Source organism: Acomys russatus, chromosome 5, assembly GCF_903995435.1.
Source record: "Acomys russatus chromosome 5, mAcoRus1.1, whole genome shotgun sequence".
NCBI classification, from domain to species: domain Eukaryota; kingdom Metazoa; phylum Chordata; class Mammalia; order Rodentia; family Muridae; genus Acomys; species Acomys russatus.
Genome location: NC_067141.1, coordinates 41126533 through 41148194, shown reverse-complemented (window position 1 = coordinate 41148194; position 21662 = coordinate 41126533). Strand labels below are relative to the sequence as shown.

Below are 21662 nucleotides of genomic sequence, written 5' to 3'. Positions count from 1 at the left end.
GAGCAAAGTCTACACAGTTCATGGCAGAACGGGAGATGAGAATTGCCTTCTAACCATGAAAGGTTTGAAAGGTTTGCCTGACTTACTCACAAGTGGGCTAATGTGAAAATGGAATCCTATACATGGCATTTATTTGGTAGAAAACATGATAGAACACAACACAGTTCTTTTCCTTTGAGGAAAATGGCCCCTCGATGAGAACACAAGGTCTGAGTCCTTCCTTCCATGGTCTTGTCTACTCTGTCATCCAGAGCTTGCAGGTCCTGTCTTATGAGCAAGTGGCTATGAGTTGCCTATCAGAAGAAATGTGTAGGCCCACCACTTTGCCCTCATGGTCAGCCAAAGTCTTCAGTGGGGACCAGCTTGGGTGGGTCCAGATCTTGGCTGTGTTTTCATAGGCATCTGTGAGCAGGAAGTCTCCATGAATAGGCTCAGACTTGACACTGGTCACTAAGTTCTCATGGGCAAGGGTGGTGTAGACACAGCATCATTGTCAAAGATCCCATACTTTCCAAGTACTGTCCACTGCCAGTTGCAAGGTGGTAGCCATTGGGGGAGAAATTTATCCTATAGATGGCTTTCTAGAAACATAATGCAACATCCTGCATGTAGGTCCCAAACTCACCCAAATGCATCGAGTCCCCCAGTGCCAGCGAAAGAGCCATCTTGATGGAAGGCAATGCCATACACACCCTGTTGCGGTCTTCCAGGTGTAGGATCTCTTGAGTCTCTAAATTCCATAAGTGCCATGAATGGTCGTAACAGGTTCTGCCCAGGAAATGATCCTTGACGGATGCCACATTACCCGAGCCACATGCACTGCATGGCTCTCATATTCTGCCACTGGTCCATTGCTGTCAAGACTCTAAAATTTCACAGAGTGGCACAAGAGGCCAAGTTGACATCTTTTTGGTCCAATGAGACAGCGGATTTGGGATGGAATACAATTGCTCTTACATTTGTGTTATGGCTTCTAAGAGTATGAAGGAGGCCGCAGTCAGAGACAGACCTCCAGCAAGCTGTGACTAACATTTTAGCATTGGGACTAAAGTGACGGTAGGAGATCGGCCAATCATCTCCAATCTGACTGCAGAGATTATTCAAAGACCAGAGAGCCTTGTGCAGTTCCTGCCTCTGGGAGGTTCTGGTTGTCTCAGGAATGTCAGGATATATATATATCTGGGTTTATTAGAATTTATTACAGACTACAGTCCAACTAATCCAAGGAATGAGAAGTCCAAGAATCTAGTAAGTGCTCAGTCTCAGCGGATGTCTCAGCTGATCTTCAGTAGATGCTGGAATTCCAGGGAAGTGAGTTCTAATGCAGTGAAGGAATGTACTTGCAAGGCAAGAGCAAAAGCTTCCTTCTTCCATGTCCTTTTAAAGGCTTCTAGCTGGAAATGTGGCCCAGATTAAAGGTGTGTCTTCCTGCCTCAACATTCCGATTAAAGATGCCCGTCTTCCTTCCTCAAAGCTCTGGACTATAACTGGATTCACCTACTTCAAACCAAACAAAAATTCTCTCACACGTGTGCTCTCCATTTCTGGATTAGAGTTCACTCCAGACATAGTAAATTGACAGCCAAGAATAGCCATCACGTATATGATAAAGATAGAATTATAACGGCAGAGTTGCTTCTGGTATTACTGTTACCCTGCCTTGGAGAGCTCTTCTTTTCTCTCTATGCTTAGGGAGAACTGGGGGAAAGAGGGAAGGGCAAGGAGTGTTAATCAAGACCTTTGCTGTGTTTTAAATTTTGTTTTGTTTTGTTTCATTTTCTGAGACAGGATTTCTCTGTGTAGCATTGACTGTCCTGGACTCGCTTTGTTGACCAGGTTGGCCTCGAACTTACAGCAATCTACCTGCCTTTTCCTCCCTGAGTGCTGAGATCAAAGGCATGTGCCACCACGCCCATGGAATTTTGAAATCTTTCGGGTTTAATTTGACATTTGCTTAGTGTTCCTTCATTTCTAGTTCTTCCCAGATATAAAAGATGAAGACAAACTAACTCAGTATTTAAAAGTCAGTTTTGAAATTGTCAACCAAAAAAGGATTATAGAGTTATATTTAGAGCAAGTCAGTTAAAGTGCAAAACACTGGCTCTTTACAATGTTTGCCTCTGTAATAATGATTACAATAACTTAAAGGGCTCAAGAGATGACTTAGCAGCTAAAGTGCCTGAAGACCTGAGTTTAATCCCTGTGGGTGGAGACAGAGAACTGACTTCTACTACAACTTGACCTCTGACCTTCATATGTGAACACACATACATTCAGTAATGGGTTTTAGCTGAATGAGTGGCTGGCTGATTTTTTTTTCCAAAAAAAAAAAAGAAAAATCATAAAACATGTATCAACTACTATGTAGATCTTGTGATAATTTTTATGCTTTTATTTTTTAATGTTATGTGTAAGAGTGTTTGACCTGCAGTATGTCTGTGCGCCTTGTTCATGCCCAGTGCCTACAGCAGTCAGAAGAGTTTATCATATTTATTCCTTGAAACTGGAGTTACAGAGGTTGTAAACCTCTAAGGCTGCTGGAAACCAAACCCAAGTCCTTTGTAAGAACAGCAAGTGCACTTAACTACTGAGCCATCCTTCCAGTCCTGACCTTGTGAAAATTTGAATTCCATACTTACTTTCATTGAAAACAACCTCATTAAAGAATCATTAAATAAGCCAGGAGTGGTCGTGTACGCCTGTAATCCCAACACTTGGGAGGCAGAGACCGGCAGATCTCTGTGTGTTTCAGGCCAGCCAGGTCTACAAAGTGAGTCCAGGCCAGCCAGGGCTATAAGAAAAACCCTGTCTTAAAAAAAAAAAAAAAAAAGAATCATGTTCTTTACCCAATCTAAGACTTTTTTTGGGGGGCACAATTAAGATATGATCAAGATATAAATAAACGTTAAGACTAAAAGACCAAAAATCTTTATTACTTGTGAAAATTAAGAATTGAATTGAAAGTGGTACATAGTGGTGCACATTTTAAATCCTAGCACTTGAGAGGCAAAGGCAGGTAGAGCTCTGTGAGTTCAAGACCAGCCTGATCTACAGAGCCAGTTCCAGGACAGCCAGAGCTACATAGTGAGATATTATCTGGAGAAACAAACAAAGAAACAACAACCAAGAGCTTTAAAAGAATTGAATTCAAAGGAAATAGATGGCTTAATATGTACATGAAATTTGGCATGACATTGCCATATGAGAAACAATATTCTTTGGTCTTGAGAATTATAAGAAATCTTTGAGACTGAACAAGCCAGATGTAGGTTGCTATGTTTGTTTCCAATGCCAGCATTTAGCTGAGGATTACCCAGAAACAACCTGGGCTCCTGGGTGGAATCAGCCACTAAGATAGTCAAAGACCATACCTAATGATTCAGATCTAGCATTTAAGATGGTACAGAGCTTGCCCAGTGAATAACTGTCCCATGGCTCTAGCAATCAAGTAACAGGAAAGAATTGCAGAGAGAGGGAGGACAGCCTTAGAAAGGGAAGGATTCAGGCAGAAGATGGAAAAAGGAGGAGAGGACAGGACAGGATAGGCCTTTGTCCCAGAGAATGAAAGTCTAGGCAAAGAGCCACAAACTGGCACCTTAAGTTTATGCAATGTTTCCCACTCAGGAGTGTTTATTAACATTCATTAAGTTGATAAAATTCTTACAACTCAAGTGTTATTTATTTTTGCATGGAATAGAGTAAAGCTGAGCATGAAATATGTGTTGTAGAAGTAACGTTATTTACCTGATTCAATTTTTGTCTCCAAAGCTTTCTGCTATCTACTAACCTACATCTAGTCCTGGGTGTTTCTAGCCTCCATACAATCTAATCTAGGCCTAGAGTGTTTTTGTTTGAGGTTTACTGATGAATAAGCTCATTCCTTCTAGCTCTTTCTGAACTCTGGCTGGCTGGCTCAACTCAGCTGTTCTAGCTCAAACCTCTGTCCAAGCTGACTGATTCAATCTGGCTTCTCCCAGTTTCTCACTGAACTGCTCAGCTTGGCCTCTGACTAACTAGCAATCTGCTCTAATCTTCTGGCTCCTTCTCATTCTCTGGCTCTTCTGTCTTCACCTGTGTCTGAATTGTTCTCTCTCTGCAACTGTCCCGGTAAAACTGCCTCCTCCCTCCCTTTCTCTCTACTGCTCCCTTTTAAGGCCTTCCTCTCTGTTCTCATGAGAGTTGGGCATATCCTATACTGTCACATCTTTCTTTGATTTATCACTTTGTCTTCTTCTGAATTAGACATCACTTTCAAACATGGCTGCTTCCTTCAACCAACTAAGGTCACCTTCATTGTTTGGGATTAAAGGTGTGTACTTAGGGCATGTCTGTATTCCCCCCAGAGTAGCCATATTACTGGGTTAAAATTCCTCTACAATGTTTCTTGACTGTTATGTATCTAGTGAGACTCTGGCCTTGTGACCCTTGGTCTTTGTCTGAGAGGATTTTCCTTTTATTTCATAGCTGGATTCCTTGACATGGCCATGCTTGGGTCAACAACATGCATTCACTCAGGATTTCATCAGATGCCCTCAACATACACACAGAATTTTCCTTATATGTTTGTTGTGAATTATAATACAGAAAGAATTTAAATCAGACATACATCAACAACTAAAGTTCAGGAATTCCAAGTCTCTGGCCTTATCTTGCCTACTCTACAGCTACTGGGACACAAGGAATAAAATAAAATCTTCATTTCCTTATGTTGATTCACTACTTAATAATAGCAGAGAATAAGGAGTTAGAAATATTTTTCCAGTGCCATGTAAATATCATTAGCAAAATAATACATAAAGTTTTTTGAGCTAATTTGAAATGTGAGTGTAAGATTTCTAAATAAATATAATTTTCTAAACAAATTTGTAAACCTAGAAATAAGCACAGGTTAAATATATATATTCTGAAATGGATATGACCACTGGAAGAGAACCTGTGCAAAGAAGAAAGAATGCTCCAGGCTCATCTTGTAGAATAGGAGCATTTACAGACTGGAGGATCTAAAACAGGGTAACATCAGATTTTTAAACTAAGTTAAATATTTTTAGATAGGGTCTTACTTTGCAACCTTGGCCATCTTTGTACTCACTTTGTAGACCAGACTGGCTTCAAATTCATAGAGATCTTCCTGCCTTTGCCTCCCAAGTGCTGGAATTAAAGGAATATGCTACTACCCCAACAATAAATTAATTTAAAGGTGAAAATCAATGTAACAATGCAACTAAACAAGGTTCAGTGAAATTTTAAATGAGTTATTTTTCAGCCTGCTGCCCTCTTTCCCCTTCACCTGGGGCAGAGTGAGACAAGGGAGGTAACTAGGCTATCTAAAAGCAGGAAGTTGCTATCTAAGAGTGATTCAGGCCCAGATCAACATGACTCCAAAGGTGGAGTTCTTTCAGTGCAGCAAAAGCACAGTTCCTAAACCAGTGTTTACAAGATTTCAATCTTTACTGAATCTTTTTTTTTTTTTTTAAGACAGGGTTTCCTCTCTGTCCCAGACTTTGCTGGTTTCAAACTCACAAAGATCAGCCTGCCTCTGCCTCCTGAATGCTGGGATTACAGGCTTGTTCCACCAGGCTCTTGGCTGAATCCAGCTCAGTAAGGTTTCCGGCATTCATTTGAATACTTTGTACTGCCTGGCAGAGGTGGCCCACGCCTTTAATCCCAGCCCTTGGGAGGCAGAGGCAGGTAGGCAGATCTCTTTGAGTTCAAACCCAGCCTGGTTTACAAAGTGAGTCCAGGACAGCCAAGGCTACACAGAGAAACCCTGTCTTGAGGCCAGCCTGGACTACACAGTGAAATTCTGTTTCAAAAGAAGTGGGAAAAAAAAAAAAAAACTCGCCTATCCTTCAGAACTTGATGGTAAGATCCTATTGCTGAAGACATGTCATTACAGGACTCACAGAACATGGAGAAATCAGGTTTGTTATTTGCTGTCCCAAATAGACGCTCAGTGATACAATAGTGACACAATGTTATTGAATTAACTTTCTGGTGGTATGTAGGAGCTGCTCTTTGAAATGGCATTTATTCCTAGCACTGCTAATGGGACTAAGAACACACAGCTAGATAGGTCATAGGCCCTAGGGGAGAAAGTACTCTTATTATTCTACTAAATGGAGTAATACTAAAATGATTTCCAAAGACTTATTTCTATGCCCATAGAATAGTGCATCTTTAAAGACTCATTGGAGGGTCTGGAGAGATGGCTCAGTGGTTAAGAGCACTGCCTGCTCTTCCAAAGAACCTGGGTTCAATTCCCAGCAACCTCATGGCAGCTCACAACTGTCTGTAACTCCAAGATCTGATACCCTCATATAGACATGCATGCAGGCAAAACATCAGTGCACATAAAATAAAAATAAGTTATTAAAAAAAAACCACCTCATTGGAGAAGCTTCTTGCAGTGGATGAATTCTGACACAGGCCAGTATTAAACTATGAGACTGCTCATCTCTAAAGGGTACGCATCACAACCCTCATGGAAGAGCCAGAGGCAGAGGACGACTTCAAGGAAACACTCTTCCAGACACAATGAGCAAGTTGCACATATAAGTTGAAGCCAGACAAAATCACAGTAGGGGAGGTAGATACTAAATCCTACCGCTAGCTAAGGAATTTTTGGCATTTGATGGCTGCTGGGAAAAGAAGAATCAGATTTCTTTAATGGCATGACCTCTCATAGGTCAACCATATTGCAGGGCCGGCCCCACTCCTAGGAGTAGTTGGGTGGCACAAACTGGACTCATTGGTGCCTGGGAAGGGAAGCTAGGGAGTAAGGGATACAAAGTGGGGAGAAGAAAACTCAAAGTTGGGTAGATAGGGAGGCAAGAATGTTGAGGGTGGATATGGAAGGTATTTGGGTGGCAAATATGATAAAAATACATTGTATGGAATTCTCAAAGTAGTAATAAAACTTTCACAAAAGTTTTTAAAAGAGCACCATCTCAACTCGGCGTACATTTAAACTGAACTTCCCCCTCTCCTTTTTTTTTTTTTCTTCCTTTCTTTCTTTCCTTCTCCACAGTTGTGAAGAGAGCACAGGCAAGCCGTTTAAGACTCACTAAGGGAATCACTCATAGGACAGGCAAGTCTTCCATTATTTCTCTCCTCTCATATTCTACCGACTGAAATACCGATGGGTACCATTTGATAAGCATCCATGTTGTACAGGCTCCATTGTCAGCAGTTTACATGTATTAGTTTGATTCTCATAGGAGAATTAAGATGGAAGCATAATTGCTAATCTCATTGTGATAATGGGGAAATTGGCAGAGGCTATTATGCACTTGGTAGGAAAACAGGAGCACCAACACCACAGTGCACCTCAAAGGCCTGGACCATGAGGCCTTGCTGCTTCACTGTCTTTTTTGTTTGTTTGTTTGTTTGTTTGTTTGTTGGGTTTTCTTTTCTATTCTTTCTTTCTTTCTTTTTTTCAACAGGGTCTCTCCATGGAATCCCAGCTGTCCCAGGCCCTGTCGCTGTTAGGAAAAGGCAGAGCAGTACCATTGAGGCCCTGATGCTATGCTGGTAGTTAATGCTAACTGTCAACTTAACACGCCCTAGAATCCTCAAGAAGGCAGGCCTCTAGACACATCGCTGAGAGACTGTCTAGACTGGGTTAGGTGACGTCGGAAGTCTTACTCTGAATGTGGGTGGTCCTCTTCAAAGGCTGGGGTCCCAGGCACTAATACAAAAGGCAAAGTGAGATGAGCACAAATGCTCTCCTCTCTCTACCACATGACTACAGATATACTATGACCAGCTGCCGAGAGCTTCTACTGCCGTGATGTCCCACCATCAAGTCCCACCGTGATGTCCTACCATGAGGAATCGCACTCTTAAACCATGAGCCAAAACTTGCTGTAAGTTGCTTTTGTCAGGGATTTTTGTTGTACCAGTGAGTAAGATAACCCATAAAGCTGCAAACACAAAAACTGCTGCATGCTGCACAGGCTGGACAAGGGGATATAATCCTTTAATCCTAGCACTCTGGAGGTAGGGGTAGGGGTAGGGGTAGGGGTAGGGGCAGGGGTAGGGGCAGGGGCAGGGAAGTCTTTGTAATTTCAAGGCCATTCTACATAGTGAGTTCTAGCCAGCCAGGATTACATAGTAAGGATCCGTCAAAAACAAACAAACAAACAAAAAGAACCATTCCATACTTGATAAAAGTCCATGCTGGTAGGCGGTGAAATCCCTGCTTCTCAGGATGCTATGGGGATCTAAAGTATTCCCACAAGGCTTGATTACCACCCTGTTGCCTAGTTAGGCGGTAGACACTTAAGAGGTGTGGCCTCAGGGAAGAAAGTTCATTGGGGTGGGCCATTGAAGAGGCCACTCCAGGTTTTCTCTCCCTCTTCCTTCCTCTCCATTCTTTTTTACCCTTCTCTCAGCTTCCCAGCTATCATGAACAAAACAGCTTCCTATGTCATGCACTCTCTGCCTTAGTGTTCTGTCTTGCCAAAAGTAACACGGAAAAGTGGTCAGAGCCAGACCATTGAAATCATGAGCCAAGTGCAATCTTTTCTTCTTTGAAGTTGTGGTCTCAGGTACAGTAAAAGATAGCATCCTTTTATTTTTCTTTTTGAGACAGGGTCTCACTATTTAGCCCTGCCTGGTCTGGAGCTCATTCTGTAGATCAGGTTGGATTTTAACTCACACGGACCCAGTTGTCCAGAAATTATCTAGTAAATGCCCTGTTTGTTTTTGTTTTAGATGAAGCTAACACTTCAAGATGCTTCATCATCAATGTTCAGTGTTCAAAGCAAAAATAAGGGTGTGTGTGCTCATGTCTGAGAGAGAGAGAGAGAGAGAGAGACAGACAGACAGAGACAGACAGAGACAGAGAGAGCCAGAGACAGAGAGAGCCAGAGACAGAGAGAGAGAGAGAGACAGGGAGAGAGAGAGAGAGAGAAAGAGAGAGAGAGAGTGTGTGTGTGTGTGTGTGTGTATGAGAGAGACAGAGAGACAGTGTGTGTGTGTGTGTGAAAGAGAGAGAGAGAGAGAGAGAGAGAGAGAGTACATAAATCTGCAATTAACCATATCTCACCAAAGATATGTCTATCTTTTAAAAGATAGACAATTGTGCCAGATTTGGTGGCACCTGTCTCTGATTTCAGCGTACTGGAGGCTGAGCCAAAAAGATCATGAGCTCAAGGCCACAGAGCTAGATGGGGTTACACACACACACACACACACACACACACACACACACACACACACACACATGCTCACATGCATGCACGCACACCTTAAAAAAGCAAAGGCTTCATTTTTTTGAGTTGTACAATTGTCTCAACATGCTTAGAATTATGAACAGAATACAACTTGATCATAAACTGTAAAGAAATCCAGAAAACTATGATTTACCCAAGAGAGGGAATTATGAAACCCAGATTGTGCTTTTAAAGTAAACACAATATACAGAACTATTTGCTAAGATGTTTCCCTGCCCACCTAAAAAAACCATTTGAAACTGGCTCTAACCTGGGCATGGAGATGCATTCCTATAATCCTACCACTAGGGAGTCTGAAGCAAGAGGGTTCCTACGAAGTAGAGGCTAGCCTAGGCTACATAATGAGTTCCAGGTCTGCCTGAGTATGAGACAAATGTCTTAAAATAAGTAAATAAGCTTTGATTAAAAAAGAAGAAGAAGAAGAAGAAGAAGAGGCTGGTTCCATTAAAGTCTGATTATAAGAAATGGCTTCCAATAGGATGCCTTCCCCTCTGTCCCAGTTTCCTGGTAAGTGAAGGCTTTCGTGGGACATGCCCCTTGGGCTAGTATGCAGATATAAGTGAGTATATACCATTTGAGTCTTTCTGCTTCTGGGTTAACTCACTCATTATGATCATTTCTAGACGCATGGGAGAATAGCAAAATAAAAGGATACAGATGGTCCTAGAAATCTACAAGTAGAACAATATGATAGGCAGATTTGGGCCCAGGGGTCCCGCTCAAACTAAGGCACCAGCCAAGGACAATACAGGAGGTAAACTTTAAACCCCTACCCAGATCTAGCCAATGGTCAGAACATTCTCCACAGTTGAGTGGAGAGTGTGATACGACTTTCTCACGTACTCTGGTGCCTCACATTTGACCATGTCCCCTGGAGGGGGAGACCTGGTGGCACTCAGAGGAAGGACAGCAAGTAGCCAAGAAGAGACTTGATACCCTATGAGAATATACAGGGGGACGTAATCCCCCTCAGGAACAGTCATAGGGGAGGGGAATAATGGGAAAATGGGGGGGGGGGAGGAATGGGAGGATACAAGGGATGGGATAAACATTGAGATGTAACAAGAATAAATTAATAATAATAATAAAAAAAAAACAACAACAACAACAACAACAACAAAAAAAAAAAAAAAAAAAAAAAAAAAAAAAAAAAGAAATGGCTTCTTCCAAACACACAAATGGAAGAGAAAATCAATTTCACCCCATAATACCAGTGTAGCTTAATTGGACCACTCTAAAGAAAATGGCTGAGAACTGAAGTTACTGACCAAAATCATGTCCATTGACATCCTGTGAAGCCTAGGGGTACAGTGTGAAGCCACTAATTTTGCAACTGTTTCTCTCTCTTTTGATTTAAAATAAGACATGTTTTATGTGCCAGGGGCTCTGAGTTAGTAATGGAATCCATCCTTCACCAGCCATCATTTTCCTGGGAATGAGCTACAGTGTAATCTGAGCAGAGAGGACATCAGAAACTGACTCTGAGGATGTGGTGGGAGATGTAGCCCTGTAAACACTGGGGACACTTTGTTCTCCATGCAGGGGATACCAGAGAGAGAGGTGGTATTTTCCACAAGAGATGGGGATGTTCTGAACTCTATGAGATACATAAATCACAAACTACCCTTCTCTGACATTTAGACAGAAGAGGTAAGAAATTAAATTTATGGTAAATTAGGTACAGGGTCCTGCTCCTGTAATCCCAGTACTTGGAAGCTGTAGGCAGCATAATCTGAAATTGAAAGTCATTTTCAGCTATATGATGAGGCCAGCGTGGGTGACATAAGACCTTGTCTCAAGAAAGCAATCAAACTGAAACAAACACACATATAAACAAGCAAAAAGAATTTCAATGAACTTTTGATATAATTTTCTTGCCTGAAGGAAGAAGTTTCTAACTGAGTGTGGTGGTGCACACTTTTAATCCCAGTGCTCTGGAGGCTGAGGCAAGCAGATCCCAGAATTTCAGGACAACCAGGGCTATACAGAGAAAGTTTGTCTAGAAAGAAGAAAGAAAGAAAGAGGAAGAATAAAATTTCTGATTCTGTTCTTCATATGTATTAATAATGCTATTATTTAAATATAATTTATATTCTCCAAACACTATGTTATTGGGCCAGTTTTGTGGCCCTTTGATCTCCCATTTCTTTCCTTCTAGCTAGCATTTGGCAAGCAGTGTCAGGCAGATCTCTGCTCTGTGTGTTCCAGGATACACAGTGAGACCTTGTGTAAAAACAAAACAAACAAACAAACAAAACAAACATGTTATTGTCTGTGTGTGTCGTGCCTTTAATCCCAAGATCTAAACAAATAAAGCAAAATAGTCTATTTGAAATTTAGTCTCCAATATGAAATATTAGCAGGTAGAATGTGTGGGACTTTTAAGAGGTGGTTAGGGCTCTAGTTTCATGAATCGTTCAATGGACTAATTAGCATATTAATGAAACTAATGGATTTTTAGGTTAATGAGTTATCATGAAGTGGAGCCTGGCATAGTGCCATACACCTTTAATCCCAGAACTCAGGAAGGCAGAGGGAGATGGATCTTTGTGAGTTTGAGGCCAACTCTGTCCTGAAAACAAACACAGAAAGAGAGAGAGAAAGAGAGAGAGAGAGAGAGAGAGAGGGAGTCTTCTCTAGGGACCAGCTTGGCTAGATTTCGTACACACACCCTGGCTGTCACCATGTGATGGGACTCTGCTAGCACAAAGGCTACCACCAGATGTACCCCTTCAATCTTGTACAGATTGTGAGTCCAGACGAACCTCTTCTCTCTCTAACTCCCTCAGTTAACCATGTTAGTAGTAATGTACAACACACTCAGGTAGGAAAGGAAATCTCCTGCGTCACTGACTACTGGGCTCCAGAGAGCAAAGCTGAGGATGACTCACGTCTTCCTTGGAGAATGTTCTGAATTCACACGCTGCTGCTCTCATGCCCTCTCACTTGGTCCTTGCTCCTCAGGCTTCTTTGCTTTTGCACAAACATGCTTCGTGGTGTTCTGTCTTGTTTTACAGATTTTACACTTATTGTTTCTTCTTCTGGAGCATCTCTCAGCCTGAACAATCATTTTCATTTGTTTGAGTGTGTGTGTGTGTGTGTGTGTGGTGTTTGTAGGTGTGTGGGAGTTAAGGAACACATGGAGTCCAGAGGTTGACATCAGCTGTCTTCTATCATGTTTAACTTCGTCTTTAAAATTATGTGTATGCATGTGTCCTTGGAAAGCTATGTGCCTGGGAGTGCTCTGGGAGTGCAGCAGTGTGAGATCCCCTGGAGCTGGGGCCGCAGGTGGCTGTGAGCCACCTGACCTTGGTGCTGCAGACTCAACTCAGGTCTTGGGAAAGGGAAGCACATGGTCTTACCTGACTGGCCATCTCTAGAGCCCTTCAACCTTATTTTTTGAATTTGAGACGGGGTCTCTCATGGAACCTGGAGCTCACCAATTTGCCTCACTGGCTGGCCCTGAAGCCCCTATTAGGGTCCATCCTCCTGTCTCTGCTACCCCGAGACTGAACTCAGGTCAGCAGGCTTGGTGGCAAAAGCCCCGCCTTGTGGAGCCAATTGCCACTAGCACTTTGTCCCCTCCTCCCCCTTATTTTTTAAAACAGGGTTTCTCTGTGTCCTTCTCAGGGTTGTCCTGGGACTCCCTTTGTAGACCAGGCTGGCCTCCGACTCACACAGATCCTCCTGCCTCTGTCTCCCAAATGCTGGGATTGGAGGGACACACCACCATGCCTGATTCTCTATTCTTTTCTTAAAGACTTTGTTCTCCTTTGAAAGATCCCATTTCCAAGGAGCCTTCTTGTACCTTCATGACAGACTATATGCATATAAATACATAGATATCCCCTCACACTTATATGTCTTGCACTGGTCTCTTATACTTTTGCCTTTTTCCATATCCATTTTCCTATCAAACATACAAAGTTTTGTTTACTGTCTTCTCCCATGATCATGTATGCTCTATGAAGGCAGCAAATCTGTCTATTTTGCCAATAGTTGATTTCTCATTGCTAGAACAATCCCTGGCATGTTGCAAATACTTGGTTACTAGCCATGAGGGGAATGAATGAATGAATGAATGAATGAATGAAGCAAGTTGAAGCTTCAGACACTCTGACTGTGGTCTTATGTGCTGAATTTCTGAGGATCATTAGCCAAGTTCTACATGCAGTTAGATACTTTCAGGTCAACAGCTTTACTCCACACCCAGGAAATGACTGATGTACGAGGGAGTCCACCCCCCATCCCCCCAACCCCGGTCTCTTTGGTTTTTCAAGACAAGGTTTCTCTGTGTAGCCTTGCCTGTCCTGAACTCACTTTGTAGACTAGGCTGGCCTCGAACTTGCAGTGATCCGCCTGCTCTGCCTCCTTCAGTGGTGGGATTAGAGTCGTGCACCACTGTGCCTGGTTGCCTACCATCACTTCTCAGTAATCTGGAAATATCTGAGCTGAATGAGTGAGAAGGATCTAGAGTCTTGCAAGCTCAGTCCATTCCAATACAAAACAGAGGAAGCACACTGGGAAGACAGGCATTGTTCAGTGTTTTAACCACGTTAACTCTCAAAAGCAGTATCATGCCAGGAAAATTTATCCTACTTGCTTAATATTTTACCGTTACTTTATGTGTTACTACTTGAATCCAATGCAGATCTTACTTCATGTACATGAGATCTTCCTGAAGAAATATTTTTGTATGTGGAATCACCATCACTAGCAGGAAACTTTCAGACAAACAACAGTACCCAAGGTTTCAACAATGAAAAATTGTTTAGTGTTTTTCACAGTTGCCTACTCTCGGCTGTTGAAAGGAACAGTTGTGTGTGAGCTCGCTGCTCAGTTTCCACCTGGCTCACATGTCCTCGGGGATCTGACAGTTGCCATCTAGACAAGCATATCATTGTGTTGGGAGAGGCACCTACGTTAATCTCTCGGAGTGGTCTGAGCCAGCCACTGGGAACATTAATAAAATTCAACATGATGTGAGGATTAAGGCGCACCCTGCTCTAGCTTTCTATTTTTCTTTGTCTTCATGACTTTCTGAACAAAGTGTAAATGTTAGTGCCCAGCTGAAGGGAATGGCAGTATTGGGCAAATCGGCATTGTAGTGTGCCTAGCTCAGTGCTAAGAACTGCAGGGCAGACTTCAAAGAGATATGAGATTATACAGTCCTGTCCCTCCCACCTTCTGGATAGCAGAGGGGTATATGTGTGTGTTTTGTTTGTTTGTTTGTTTTTTGTATTGTTTTGCTAAACATTGGCTGCTAAACCACATTCTATCTCAGAAGTTCTCTTTAACAAGCCACCCTGCGGATGTCAGGGTCTGCTTACCTCAGGGTATTTTACGTGCACCCTCTCTGCGGCACCAGAAGTTGCTTTGAAAAATCCTGGATTTGGGATCAGAAGCCACAGAGTCCAGATCTGGTGCAAAGGTTCTTCTGGCAGCAAACACTAATGCCATCATCACCACATAATTGTGTGGAATCGCACTACACCAGCATGAAAGCAGTTGGTAGAGAATCCACATGAGTCGTGAAGCCCTACTTTATTTTTTTGACAGTTTGAACCAGGAAAACCTTCAAAACTTACTCATTTACATACAGAATTCCATTGCCTGTTATGAGAGGTCTTCCATAATGTGAGAGATCTCATGCTGCTTCCTCAGGCCACCCGAACCTTTTACAATGCTTACAAGAAAGGCTTACTTTTAAACATCTGTAACCTCTGTAGATACAGTTCCTTTTCTTCAGAAAGTCCTTCCACTTACCTTAGACAGTTGAAATCCTTTTCACTTGTCAAGCTCCAATTGAAGTACCATTTCTTATCCTTTTACACCTGGCACATGCATGTCACTTGGTACACCCAATATTTTATTGTGAAAAATGGAGGTACATACCTGACTTCCTTGAAAACAGACATCTTTCTGAATTAATTGCAAGTATTGGTACAGTTCTTTGAAGTGTCTTGAATGGCCTTCCCACTTAATGAATATTTACTAACTTATTTATTTGGTTGATGTGGGAACCTTAGGAATTTGTTTTTAAATAATGTTTTAGGTCTAGTTTAGAAAAAGAGACGTGGCCATAGAGATGTACTCCCACAGCTCCAGATTCTGTTGAGATCTCTCTCATTTTCTCTGTCTGTCTGTCTCTCTCTTTCACTTTTTGATTATTTGTTTGTTCTTGAGACAGGGTTTCTCTGTATAACTCTGGTTGTCCTGGAACTTGGTCTGTAGACCAGGTTGACCTTGACCTCACTGAGATCCACCTGCCTCTGCCTCCTGAGTGCTGGGATTAAGGGCATGTGCCACCATCACCTGCCAGTTCTATTGATTTCTGAACAAAGCCTCCCTTGGTGAATAAAATTCGTTTTCTGTTTACATTGCAATCTTCTACATCTGCTCTTCCCTTTCAGTTTGCAGCATGGTAAGAGGCGAGCACCTTCATTCTGTGTAGAGGTGAGCATCCTCATTCTGTGCAGAGGTGTGCAACCCTATTCTGTGTAGAGGTGTGCACCTTCATTCTGTGTAGAGGTCTGCACCATCATTCTGTGTAGAGATGAGCAACTTAGGACTCAGAAAAGTTTATCAGCTTCACAAAGTCTGAAGACGAAGGCAGAGTCAGGCCTCAAAAACAGGTCTTCGGGTGCGAAAGTCAACAGTTTACCAGTGCTGCTGTCAGGTACTTGGCAATAGGTTTCACTTCAAGTTTTTACATTCATTCATTCATTCATTCATTCATTCATTCATTCATTCAATTATTTCAAAATTCGTGCGTGGAGGTCAGAAGACAACTTACAGAACATTCTCTTCTTCTACCATGTGGATCTCAAGGGTTGAACTTGGGTTGCCAGGCTTGGCAGCAAGCACCTTTGCATTGGTTGCTGTTCTCCTGCCGCTGATGTAGCCATGGAAAGAAAATTTGAAAGGTATGGCCACCTATTTTTAAAATACCCTTAAAGTGGCAACCTAGGCCTGATAACACATGCCTGTAATCCAAGCTGCTTATGAAACTGAGGTAGGGGGAAATCACAAATTCAAGTATTCCTGGGAGACAGAGTGAGTGAAAGACCAGTCTGAAAAAATAATGAACAAAAAAAAAAATAGTAAAATGAAGGCTGAGAATGTAGCTCAGTGATAAGAACGTTTGCCTGGTGCGTACAAGGCCCTAGATGCAGTTGTCAGTACTGGAAAGAGAGTGAGAGAGCAGGCATGAGGGCGAGAAGTCAGGTGTGTGTGTGTGTGTTGCTTGTGTGCGTGCATGTTAGGGAGGGAGAGAGAGAGAGAGAGAGAGAGAGAGAGAGAGAGAGAGAGAGAGAGAGGGAAAGAGAGAGAGAGAGAGAGAGAAACACAAGAGTGAGATCTAGGGGTATGAGGAGACCACTAGAGAGAACACGTGTTTCAGGTTTATAAATAAAGCACAGTAGAAGAAAAACTATGGCTATGAGAGTTGGAGACCACAAGGATGAAATTCACCTATGGGCCCTGAAAACTCTCAGAGGAGCTTTGGTTTTAGAGCCAAAGCATCAATCCAAGATGCTCTGTAGCCTGCTAGAAAGAGAAAATGTCCATACCACTCTGGAAAAAGAACTGCTAGAATCCCATCTGCCCAGCTGAAATGAGAGGCAAGATATTTGATTAGAAGAAACTACTGAAGTCCAACTCCGGTGAGATGAAACAGCAGAGATCCATTGTGATGCTTCAGAAGACCAAAGGTTTAACACGGCAGTTTATATTCATGCTTCCCATTTGAAGGTGTGTGTCAAGAAAATAAAAATAAAAACTCAAAGGGAGAAGATGTGGGGTTGGGTGAAAAAGAACTGACCTTGTCCCCAAAGAAATCTAGACTTGGGGTAATCAGAAACTCTCCAACTTTGGAACGTTGTGTGGGGCAGGAGTGCTTGTGTGCTGCTCCTGGTCATCTTGGTTAGCCAGACAGTAATAGTGTGCTTTAGGGTGAGGACTTCGTGTCACACCTTAAGGGGCTGGAAATAAGAGACTAAAACGAGCCATGCAGTCAGTCAGTTTTGCTTCTGTAATGGGGCATTAGTGTACACTTCCTGGGCTGGCATAGTCCGTGCTTACTGTCACTCATCAGTCAGGTAATGATCCTGATCTCTGTGGCAAGGATCAGGAAGCTCTGTGCCCAGGAGCTTTAGATGTCACCCAGCTCTCCTTCCTCTGGCCAGTTTTAACCAATGTCCTTTCATGACAGGGAATACTTTTTCCTCTTCTTTTAAATTTATTATTATTATTTTTAAATTCTTTGACACTTTTACAAATTTTTGATCATTTACCTCCAGACCCACTTCCCATCCCTTTCCACTCCTGCCAATTCTCCTTTTCTCCCAACCAGTGCTTTTGTAACCTGCTTATCCTGATTAAACTCTATAGCCCTTCCCTTGAGACCCACTTAAGTTCCTAGCATAACTGTGGCTCCTCTGTTAACGCTCGGCTCCTCTGTTAACGCTCGCTGTTGTTTTTAGCGTATCAGGAGCCATTTTACCTCTAAATCTCCATTTTGATCACAATGTAAAATTAAGTTCAAGTTCTCAGGCTCTACTGCCTGGGAGCTTGAATGGCCTTTTACTTACAACTCAATACTTGTTGAACATTCTGCTTGATTTAATGATTTATATTCTGTTTAAACAAAACCACAATACCCTGCTATGTTTCCTTCTCCCAGAACTGTGGGGAAATAAAAAGTCCCTGAGCCTATATCCTGGCCAATCAGCTTAAAATACTTTGTCTAGCCACTTGGATACATTGTGCTTGGAACAAAATCAATTTGTCTTGTGTTTAGCTAATCCAAATGATGTAATGCTACCCTCCCCTTGCTTCCCACCTTGTTACTTGGTTGTTATCTGGTTACAGTATTTCATATAAAAAAGCCTGCCTTAGAAACAGACTGGTGTCATAGTCTGGCTACTGCCCAGATTAAGGCCCTGAGAAGTCAGTTTTTGGTCAGTTTTAGTTCAGCATTCAATAAACTTCCATCAGTCTGAGTCTGGTGTCTGAGTGGTCAGTGTGGGGCTATTCCTGACCTCTCCTACATTCCTGTTTTCTACAATGACTCTTAATCACAAGTACAATATCTCAGCAGATTCTTTGAGATTTTTTTCTAGAAAGCCATCAAAGTGAAGAGTATAATTTGAAGAATTTCCCTAACTTGACAGTGATGCCATAAATGAAGGTGGTCATTTATGAGTTGCATTCCTTAAATTTATAGCTGCCTTGATCTTCTCAAGAAGACAAGGAATAATACTAGATATGAGACAACTGTGCAGACCTGGAAGGACATACGTGCAGTTTAGAGCAGAGCTCGGCTGACTCATGGGAGACTTACTTCATGGGAGACATGAAGTATATACATATATATATCGGATAGATATTCAGACACTGGAATATGGTTCAAAAGACATTTTCTTAATAAGGTTTAAAAAAAAATGACCAGAAACTCCAGATAAATCAAATCACATCCCAGAAACGTCATCTTCTCATCATGAAATAATTTATAAGATCATTTATTTTTAGCAGTTGGTAAACCGTAACCTCATGTCTATGTATTTTCTTCAAGTGACACAAACAGCACGAGATCAGAATTGCCCCAGGAGAACATAATTGTCAGCATTCTGGTTCTGCCGTGAATAACTTGATTAGCCATAATAATACAACTTTGTTTATTGGCTGTCAACTTTTAACAGGCCCAAGCACTAAACATGGAGGAATTAATTGTGATTAAGAGCAGAGTGTGAGATCTTGCAACTTTGATGGTGCTAAAACTCTAACTAATAGCTCTGGGGAGATGACCCAGGTAGCAGAGGGGCAAGCAATAGTGAAGGTAAAACTGTTTCATTTTACAAAAGTTGGGGGGGGGGCAAAGAATCTGAGGGAAAAAAAACCTAAGTATTGCCAAGAAATGGCCCTCCTGAGAGATGTAGAAAACACTGTTTTGTCAAAACAAAGGAAGATGATATAACTTAATTCACACTATAAACAAAAATATAAAGTCTAAGTAAATAGATTGTAGAGTCTTTTTTTTTTTTTTTTTTTTTTTCCCGAGGTAGGGTTTCTCTGTATAGCTCTGGCTGGCTGTCCTGAAACTCACTCTGTGGACCAGACTGGCCCTGAACTCACAGATATCCACCAGCCTTTGTTTTCCAAGTGATGGTATTGCAGGTATGTGCCACCACGCCTGGCTTGTCTGTAGACTCTTTACATGAAGTAATGTAAAAAGAAAAGCTGATGTTCTGTATAGGAACTGATTTTATAAAAAACAAATTTTTCTTTAGTATGCTGAATATTAAGAAGCACCAGCCTTAGCCAGGTGTGGTGGTACTCACACATCTAATCTCAGTATCTTGAATGAGGTAGGAGGATCGTGAATTCAAGGCCAGACTAGGTTATGTAGCACAACACAATCTTAAAAACCAAACAAGCAAATAAACAAACAAAAGAAAAGAAGCATTATTCTTAAAATTAAGGACTGTGGGTTTGGCTATAATAAAGTTAAGAATATTAAAAATGAAATAGTGAAAAGATATGCCATTAATTTGAAGGCATTTGAAATGTATAGCTATTTTACAGCGAACAAGAAGGTCATGCTAGAGTATTGAAGAACTCATGAAACTCAAAAAAAAAAAAAAAAAAAGTAATACTCAATGGGGGGAAATGGGCACATAAACTCAACAGCTACAAATGGGCTATGTTGAACTGGAGAGGAGGCTCAGTGGTTAACAGCTCTTGTTGCTTTTCCAGAGACCCCAATTTGACTCCTAATGCATACACAGCAGTCCACAGATATCTGTAATTTTAGTTTCAGGGGACACAATACCAAGTTCTGGCTTCTGAGATCACCTAGCTTGCACATAATGTAGAGATATGCATGCAAGCAAAACACCCATACAGATGTAAAAAAAAAAAAAACCACAATAGCAACACACGTACACACACACCCTGACAGTGTTAAATTAATAAACAAATGTGATAATAGGCTTAACATTATTAGTCACTAGAGGAATAAACATTAAGATTACAAAGAGTGGCTGAAATTAAATAAGCACTGAAACACCAAGAGTTACCAAGGGCATGGAGTGCCTGGCCCTCATATGCTGCTGGTGGGAATGGAAACTGGCTTAACCAATTTAGAAAGCAATTTAGCATATCTGCGAAAAATAAAGATAATCTGCTTTAAGTAATAAAGTTTCTTCCCAGGTTCAGTAAAATATAAGAAAGCTTATATCAACTCTGTTCAAAATAGACTAAACTTAGGAATAAGCAAAATGTTCATTTGTGGGAGAATAGGAATAAATTGTGGTGTGATTCTGCAGTGGGGTTCTATGTAGCAGTGAGCATGGCTTATATAACTGTATGCTACAAATGAATGTCAGAAATATAATGCCAAGCTAAGAAAAGTCCAATGCATGGGCTGGTAAGATGGTTCAGTGATGGGTACAAGCCTTGTCACGTAAGCCTGATGACTTGACTTTAATCCCTGGAGAGAAGGAACTCCCAGAGTAACTGGCACCTCATGATTCTATTTATGTAAATTTCGTAAGCAAAACGCTGATGCTGAGCGCTACATTCCTAGATGGCAAAGATACAAAGAAAAATGAGGAAGACAGTCTGTAGCAGCAGAGTTGATGGTTAAGGAGCTGGAAGCCTGTGATATGTTGAGAGATGTGGGAAGGTACCTCCTGGGGCTGGAGCACCTCTGCAGGATCTGCTCCAGGTTGTTGGGGCCCAGGGTGAGGTGGTTTTAACCTCTTGGACTCTTATTCGAAGAAATGAAAATAAGGAACCGTACAGATGTGAGAAACAGCAAGGAGTAGCTTCATTCAATAGCAAGGAAAAGAAATAGTATAGGTCAAAAGAAATACACCCCAGGGGAGCTGTGAGTCCCAGAAGTAAAAAATAGCCTCAAAGCCCTAATTATTCTTTGGGGATTCCTTTTACAGGGTTCAAGAGAAGGAGGCTTTTGCTTGCTTGTTTGTTTTTGAGACAGTCTCCCCGTGTCCCCTTGGCTATCCTAAACTTACTTTGTAGACCAGACTGGCCTCAAACTCAAAGAGATCCACTCTCTTCTGCTTCTCAAGTACTAGGATTATAGGCATGCACCACTGCACCACTGCACCCGACCAGGATTTTGGTTTTTAAAGGGTGATTCTCTGTTTGTTCAATAGATTAGGTCATCTACTCTTTTCTACTGTGATGCCTTTTCCTACAATTCATCTGATTTTAACCATATGCATGTCTAATAACACTTAGGCAGAAGGTGGTAAATAGAGGGTTCACCCTAAAAATTTTTACTTGAGGACACAGTTGTGTTATTATTCATGTACCCCAAGCCTGTTCAGGCTGGATTAGCTTTTATGTTCTTTATAGCTAGATATAATGAAAATATATTTAAAATAAACTGTCTAACATTTA

At 41.7% G+C, this 21662-nt stretch overlaps 1 pseudogene; it reads right to left on the bottom strand.

Moving 5' to 3' along the window:
- Positions 1-235: 235 nt before the first annotated feature.
- Positions 236-1596, bottom strand: LOC127189850 (U4/U6 small nuclear ribonucleoprotein Prp4-like; annotated as a pseudogene).
- Positions 1597-21662: the final 20066 nt, after the last annotated feature.